Source organism: Peromyscus eremicus, chromosome 8a (genome assembly GCF_949786415.1).
Source record: "Peromyscus eremicus chromosome 8a, PerEre_H2_v1, whole genome shotgun sequence".
Classification (NCBI taxonomy): Eukaryota; Metazoa; Chordata; class Mammalia; order Rodentia; family Cricetidae; genus Peromyscus; species Peromyscus eremicus.
This window is the reverse complement of record NC_081423.1, coordinates 57,165,017-57,173,590: the sequence shown is the minus strand read 5'-3', so window position 1 is coordinate 57,173,590 and position 8,574 is coordinate 57,165,017. Positions and strand designations below refer to the sequence as shown.

General features: G+C 38.9%; 1 pseudogene; it reads right to left on the bottom strand.

Annotated features, from left to right (window-relative positions):
• On the bottom strand, nucleotides 1-2,828 carry LOC131917385 (olfactory receptor-like protein DTMT; annotated as a pseudogene).
• Nucleotides 2,829-8,574: the final 5,746 nt, after the last annotated feature.

The window sequence follows — 8,574 nt, the reverse complement described above, 5'->3', positions numbered from 1 at the left end:
ACTTACCTAGGGATAACAAATAGATTTTAGACTTATCACTATTTACATTTCCTTAGACTATACCTTGGGCCACCCTTTCACTCTCTATAAATTAAGCAATATATAATAGGACTGGATGGCTCATTCCAGATTACACAACTTTAATTTAAATGAATTAACATCCAATATGTAGACATCATCAGTAGAAGTAGTACACCATTAACTGACAAATTATTCCAAAAGATGATAATTTTAGACTATGACCTTGAAATAAATTAACATATGAGAAAGAAACTATGAAGCAAGTTGAAGGAAGAAAAATGACTCCACAGAACAATGCATTTTGAGGACATGTGCATATAAAGTTGGAAATAGTCCTCATTGAATAGATATATTTGTCAGATGCAGAGTACCAAAGTGGCTGAGGAGTTGGAGTTGTTTTCATGAAATTGGAAATTACTGTATATTCTTTGAACACTATACACTAACATTAATGTTTACTTAGATTTAAATGATAATCAAGGAGCACCCAGGGGGTGTCAGGTCTTAGGTATGCCACACATGAAGTATAGTGGTAAATTCAAGATGCATGATAGACTCCAACTACTGGAACTTGAGGAAAGTCCCTGCATGTGTTACTATTTGAAACTGTGCCTACTATTTGAAAACATACTTTTAATCTTTTTTTCATTTTTCTTTTCCCTTTCTTCCCTTCTCCCACCCCCCATATTTTTAATCTTTAGAGTCATTGTCCCAGAGAAAAGTTAGCCATCTGCTTTGAAAACATCCTTCTTAAAGCTCCCTTTATATCCTGATTTCTGAAGCTGTAGATGAAGGGGTTCAGCATAGGGGTCACCACCGTGTACATCACAGCCATGACAGTCTCCTTAACGGTGGAGTTATTAGCTGATGGACATAAGTAGAGACCAATTATTGTTCCATAGAAGAGAGACACCACCGAGAGATGGGAGCCACAGGTGGAGAAGGTCTTCTGTATGCTTCTAGAAGAGGGGACCTTGAGGATAGAGGACACTATTCATGCATAGCATAAAAATATCAACAGGAATGGGACGATAATGACAAGTCCTCCCAAGATAAATATCATCATTTCATTGATCTGAATGTCAGAGCAGGCTAACTTCAGAAGAGCTGACATGTCACAGAAAAAGTGAGGGATCACATGGTCATCACAGAAAGAAAGTCGCGCCATCAGCAGAGTGTATGACAAAGAGATGACTGTGGTCAGTAGCCAAGAGAGTGCCACCAGGCAGAGACACAACTTGGTGCTCATGATGCTAGCATAGTGCAGGGGGAAGAAGATGGCCACATAGCAGTCATAGGCCATGGCCACAAGGAGGAAGCTCTCAAGTAGGAAAAAGTACATTTGTGCCAGGCAGCCTGCATAAGGGATGGATGGTACTTGGCTCTGCATGTTCTGCAGTAATTTGGGAATGGAGACAGAGGAAAAGCAGAGGTCAGAGAAGGACAAGTTGCTGAGAAACAAGTACATGGGAGTGTGGAGATGAGAGTCCAGTTGAATGAGGACAATGATGAGAAGGTTCCCCAGGATGGTGGTGAGGTACATGGCCAGGAACAAGGCATAGAACAGGTCTTGCTGGAGTGGTTCAATGGGCAAGCCCAGGAGGAGGAACTCCAAGACCACAGATTGATTTCTTCTTTCCATGTTGACTTCTTAACCTTTTCAAACTTAAGAATGGTTTGTATGAATATACAAACATAGAGACAATCAGAACTTTTAGGAAGACATTTAAAAAACTAAATCTAACACCTGTGAGTCATAAAATATTATTTTATTACTTTGTATTCTTCCAAGTACCTAATAAATTGTAAATTCAGCAACACTGATTTCTATAAGAACATTCTACTGAAGATACACTTGTTATTCTAGCTACTTGGAAAGCCGAAACAGGAGGATCTGGAGGCCTGGAAACTTAATGAGACCCTCCTCAATCTAACATTTAAAAGGATTGTGGCTTAATAAGAGTTTCCAGTTGCTGTGTAAAATACCATGACCAAAAGCAACTTGGGGAGGAAAGGATTTGTTTTGTTTTACACTTCCACATCACAGTTCATCAACAGAGGAAGCAGAGCAGGAACTTAAGCAGGGCAGGAACCTGGAGGCGGGAACTGATGCACAAGCCATGGAGGAATGCTGCTTACTGGATTGCTTCATCTGCTTTCTTATAGTAGCTAGGACCACCACCCACAAAGAACTGTGACTTCTACATCAATCATCAATCAAAAAGTGTTCCACAGGCTTGCCTAGAGGCCAGTCTAGGGGAGGCATTTTCTTAATTGAGGTTCTTTCCTCCCAAATTACTCAGCTGGTGTCAGGTTGACATAAAACTAGCCAACACAGGCTGTGAGTGTAGTTCATCAGTAGAATACTTGCTTAGCATGTGCAATGTACTGTGTTAAATCTTCAGCACTGGATTAAAAAACAATTTGTAATTGTGCCATGAGCGTAATTGGATGAGCAAATAGGTAAAAATAACACACAAATCAGAAAACTATTCATCATTCTTATCACTCTGGAGTGATGTCACAGTGATGGTGGTGGTAAAAATGTTGACAGTGATACTGTTAGTAAGTCTAGAGCAACAATTGTCAAAGCTTACTGTTTCCCAATACCAGGATATGCACATAAAACACATGACCTTCTTTGCTTTCACAACAATCTTATGAGATACTGTTACTCATATTTTTAAGATAAATAAGCAGACATTTATACTCATTGAATAATTCACCCAAGATCTCATACTTTTTAAGCAACAGTCCTGGGTGTTAAGTTCAGATAGTCCCACTTCAGAGCCTTGTTTTCAGCCAGGAGACTGTCCGAGAATGGTTACACACGGCAGGTTGGCATACACATACCTTACAGATAAAAATAGAGACAAAATGATTTTGGGAAGTACAGGACGTGTAGGACGTGTTGGCTGTTTTTCATTCACACGTCTCATGGTTAAAGGAAGCTGCATAAGGAATATCCAGCAACACAACCAATTCCACTTGTTCAGAGACCACAAGTGCAAACAATGTGCCATTTTGGTAGAGGAGCACAAAAGAACTAAACTCCATGGAGTATACAATATGAACAAACCAACTCAAGGATCAAGTAATTGGACAAATCCCTGAATTGTCTGAATGTGTGAACATGTAGAGAACAACCATGAGACATTAACCCTTGATGATGATTCTTTCCTCTCTCCCTTCACCTCCCCTACTGTTTAGGTAGTCATCTCTCTATTAATCGCTTCAAAATACAGACAGGGTAGAAAAACAGAGTCCTTAAGTTTTCTTAGTTTTTGTTTCTCAAACCCTGAAATCCAGAATAAGTAAAAATTTTACTGATAGGTAAAACAAAACAAAACAACAACAAAAATTTCCTGGCAAAAGTAGAAGGTGAAAAGAAGCATCTTCTTAGGAAGCAAGAAAGAGTCCCTGGCACAAGCGGGCAGAGTGAGGGTGAGTCAATGGTCTGTGTGTGACTTCCCTTGTGGGGGAGCTGGCAATGTCATTAGAAGACATGAAGATAAAACACAAGCTTGATTAACAGGGGGAATAAAGCCTTTCAAAACTACCATGTTTAATAAACCACAAATCTGACAAATTTAATGAATTGACTTTCATAGGGAGAAAAAATGTAGGTAACTAATATGTGTAGAAGAAACCAGAAGGCAATCAATGTTTCATGTACATCTCTCATTGTATCATGTCCCAGGTATCCAATGGGTGCCACTCACTTTTTTTTCCAATAAATTTGAGATGGCATGAAATTAGTTGAAGGAAAAAGTTATCTTATTAGGTTGCTGGGAGTGGTGGCATATGCCTTTAATCCCAGCACTTGGAAGGCAGAGGTAAGTGGATCTCTGTGAGTTTGAGGCCAGCCTGATCTACAAAGCAAGTTCCGGGACAGCCAGGGCTACACAGAGAAACCCAACAATTTTGTCTCGAAAAACAACAAACAAACAAACAAACCCAAACAATTCCTAGGTCAACAGTAAGTGTGTGAAAATATGCCCAACATGATTATTCATCAGGGAAATGCAAATTAAAATCACTGGAAGGTATTACATCTCACCAGAAGAGCCGGGGGGGGGGAATTAAAAATGACAAATGTTAGTAAGGATTTAAAACAACAATTTCATATCAGTAAGATTTTATCTATATAGGGCTGGAGAGATGGCTCAGTGGTTAAGAGCACTGGCTACACTTCTAGAAGTCCTCAGTTCAGCTCCCAGCACCAATATGGCATCTTGCAACTATCTGTAACTAGAGTTCCATCACATCCAACATCCTTTCTGGCTTCTATGGACACTGTATCCATGTGGTACATAGAATCACATGGAGGCAAAGCATCCATACACATACAAACTAGTTAAAAATTTAAATATATATTGCATTATAATATATAAATATACATTCTATTTGTTCGTATTTTTAGTGACAATGTGAAATATTAAAGACACTTTGTTAATTGTAGTTCTTAAAATCCAACATCCAGATACCTCTGCTTTTACCTGGTTGAGAACACTAATGAGATAAATTGGCAAGTGAGCATTGTGTGTTGAAACAAAGGGAATTTGAGCAAAAGTTTTATAGTCACAAGGTTTCTACCTCATAAATATAAAAAATTATTTCTTAGGGGAGGCTCAGAGATAGTGGTGCCCTTTGTTAAATCCAATAGCTGGTCAGATCTGGCTAATTTATTAAGAAATAGCATCCTTACATTGGGTATCTCAGACATCATCCAGGGCATTTTATGAGAATTTTCCAAATACACAATAGAAAAATCTATCCTATCAATAGTCAATATAATATACATTAGTGAATTTTTTAAACTGTCAAAATGGGGCTGGGGTATAGCTTAAAGGTAGAAAACTTGTCTAGGGTGTGTGAGATCTGAATTTTGCTCACCAGCATCATACACAAACCCATTTTTGGTGGTGTACATGTGTTGGAGAGATGTTAGAAGATTTCAGTTAGGAGGAATGTGTTGGAAAAATCTACTATAAAGAGTGACTATAGTCAGCAACATATCATGTTCTTTAAAACTATTCAAAATGGGTATAAAAACGTTCTCATTACAAAAATGATAACTATATGAATCAAGGTATATGCTAATTAGCTAGAGTTGACCACTCTGAAGTGTATATAGCCTCCAGAGCATCATGTTGTCCATGATAAGTGCAGTTATAACCATTATTTTTATAGCAATGAAATAAATGCATCAGAAAAAGTTGGAAGCAATCACAATAGAAAACACTAATTAAACAAGGATGAAACTGGCCACTAGTAATATGAGCAAACCCTAAGTGTGAACCATATGCAGAATTTCAATTTATTTTTAGAAATACAAACATGTTTTCTCTGGACTTCATAATTACCTTTGTGAGATTCATCCATTTTTGGATACACTTTTAGTTCTTGATGATATGTTATTTCACTCTATATTTCATTTGCCATATTGTTTTTAGTTAATTTTAACTAGCATGTTTAAAATGCAAAACAAATGAAATAAATTACGTTAATGTTTTGTGTAAGCCCGTACACCAAAACCATCCATTTCAACCTATAATCAATATTAACATCTGTTTCTAATTCTTCTTTTCAAAATCCAGTGTGCATTGTATATTTATGGCACATCTTCTCCTGAATTAGTCTCTTCTATGTGATCAATAGCAATACGTGCCTTATGGTTACCTTATTAGGACACTATCTGAGGTATAGCTCTCTGTGGAAAATTTATATCTAATTAACATGACATATGAAATTATTTTAAGCATAGCAGTTCTAGAGCACCAAAAAGTTGCCATTGACATGCTACACAGTTGTAGAACTTTTGGACTGTACCGAACTCTTGAGGAGATAATCATAAGGCTAACCAGTCCATACACAACAAAGGAGAGTCCCATGATGAAAACAAGTGATGTTTTCCCTAAAACTACTAGAAATTCCTCAGTACACGAAAATTGAGTCATGGGCCACTGGAAGGTCGAATGGACATCAAACTGAGTCTGCAGGCTGTAGCAGAGTTCTAGAGATGGAGACATGGAACATTAAATCATAGCCCAAACATGGACATCTGGCAATGTGCAACCCAGTGGACAAACTGGAGACTTGGCTGAGTCAGGCACCTAATGAAGCCAGTTGGGCCACACACTAAAGGAAACAAAACTTTGGCAAAGGCCAGGCCATCATGGACAAAACAATATGAGATTTCTTGATGCAACTCTATCCGTAACACTTATTCTACTTTTTTTTCTTTCTTTCTTTCTTTTTTTTTTTTTTTTTTTTTTTTTTGGTTTTTCGAGACAGAGTTTCTCTGTGTAGCTTTGTGCCTTTCCTGGAACTCATTCTGTAGCCCAGGCTGGCCTCGAACTCACAGAGATCTGCCTGGCTCTGCCTCCTGAGTGCTGGGATTAAAGGTGTGTGCCACCACCACCCGGCTTGTTCTACTTTTTTTAAAAGCTATGGTCACTGTATGTCCTCCCTGGAGACTGAGGTGGTGATGGACCATGGTGTAGTTATCTGTAAGCAAATCAAAGGACCACACAGCCTTGTCCCCTTGACAGCTATCCAGAGCTTCTTTTCCACCAGCTTCACTCTGGAACAGGTAGCATACGAAACCTGCTACCACCACCTGCCTTCTTGCTGGTATGCATTTACCTCTCCTACCCCCAAAAGAAGACTCCTATTTATCTATATGCCCACCATCTCATACTTCTTTAGCCACTTGCCAAAGAAGCTGTGAGGAAGGAAATGACTAGTCTACTCCAGCCCAAGTGCCACTTAGACACCCAGGGTCTACTCAAACTGCAGAAGGACATCAAGGCCTCAGCTCATGGTAATTTAGGTAGGAGAATCTCTCTTACCAGTTATGGACACTAAACTTTCCAAATTTTTGTGTCCGATTCTTTATTAAGATAGATTTGCTTTTTATTTTGTGTGTGGATGTTTTACTTGCATTTATGTCCATGACCACACATACACTAGTGCCACAGAGGCCAAAAGGGAGCATTAGTTTCCCAGGAACTGGGGTTACAGATGTTTGTGAGCTACCATGTAGGCGCTGGGAATCAAACCTTGGTGCTCTAGAAGAATATCTAATGTTCTTGACTACTGAGCCATCTTTCATCCCTGTATCCAATTCTTGACAATGAAACCACTGGACAAATGGTTGCTCTACTTCTTTGCCTCTTAAGAATGTATCACCAGGAAGGGTCTGAGGTGCCTTCAGTTGCTAAAGCACTTGCCACACAAGCATGAGGACCTGAGTTTGAATCCCAAACACAGGCATAAAAAGCTGTGTGTGGCCACACATCTGTAAAACCAGCTCATTGGGGTGGAGACCAGGGATCTCAGAGCTTGGTGACCACTAGTCTAGCTGAAACAGAGAGCTTCCATGCCAATGAAAAGACTGGACCAAAAAATACCATGGAGAACAGTTGAGGAGTGCACCTCAAGCCCCTACATGCATACGCATAGGCATATACCCATAAATATGCATGCCTACACATGAGCAGGTACACTTATGTACACCACACACAAATAAATACTTAAAAACATAAATATAAAATAATTCGTGATAAGGAAACAGAGGAGTAAGAGTAAGGAGTAAAGGAATACAATGGAGAGAGACATCCTAAGTTATCAAGAATCATGTTATGATATACACAGCACTTCATTGATGGGTTCTTGAAATTCACTCTGCTTCTACCAAGATCATTCTGACGGGAAAACATCAAAACTTACCTCACAGTGCCATCCTCTCTAGAGAGACATTATGTTGTTGCATTTGGAAGATTCACTGCCATCACTACTAGGTTCTGTAACATGGACACAGAACTTTTCTAAATGTGTTCTCATCCATATCCACTGAATGAGCTCTAAATCTTGGTATTAGAGAGAAGATGTGAGAACCAAATGACAGGTATTGTCTCAATTGAGAATTTGAGTTTATTCCTAAACATACTAAAATTAGGAGGGGGCTGGAGAGATGGCTCGGTGGTTAAGAGCACTGGCTGTTCTTCCAGAGGACCTGGGTCCAATCCCCAGCACCCATATGGCAGCTCACAACTGTCTGTAACTCCAGTTCCAGGGGATCTGGCATCCTCACACAAGCATACATGCAGGCAAAACATCAATGCATATAAACTAAAAATAAATAAATTTTGAAAAAAAGTAAAATTAGGAGAGCTTAATGGAGAGTGATTAAAAACTAGCTTTGTGTAAAGGACCTCCCAGGATTATCTCCTACACACTGTCTTCCTAGACCTCAATTTAAGTTTTCACAGACCCTTAGGAGTCAGGCTCCATTAGCTACTGGGCTATGATCTTAGAATATTGAGGGAGTTTACCGGCCTTATACTCAAATTTCAGTGACTTTTACCAATCGTTTTTTCAGAACTGTGGGTTTAGAACAACGAATTTGCAAAGTATAAAGTATTGAAAATCTATCATAAATTACTTTCTACTAAAATCTCTGATAATCCCCAATAACACATGAAGAAAATACAGTACTGATAGTGGTGGAAAATAAGGCTGGCAGCTTCTAAGTTATCCTACAGAACT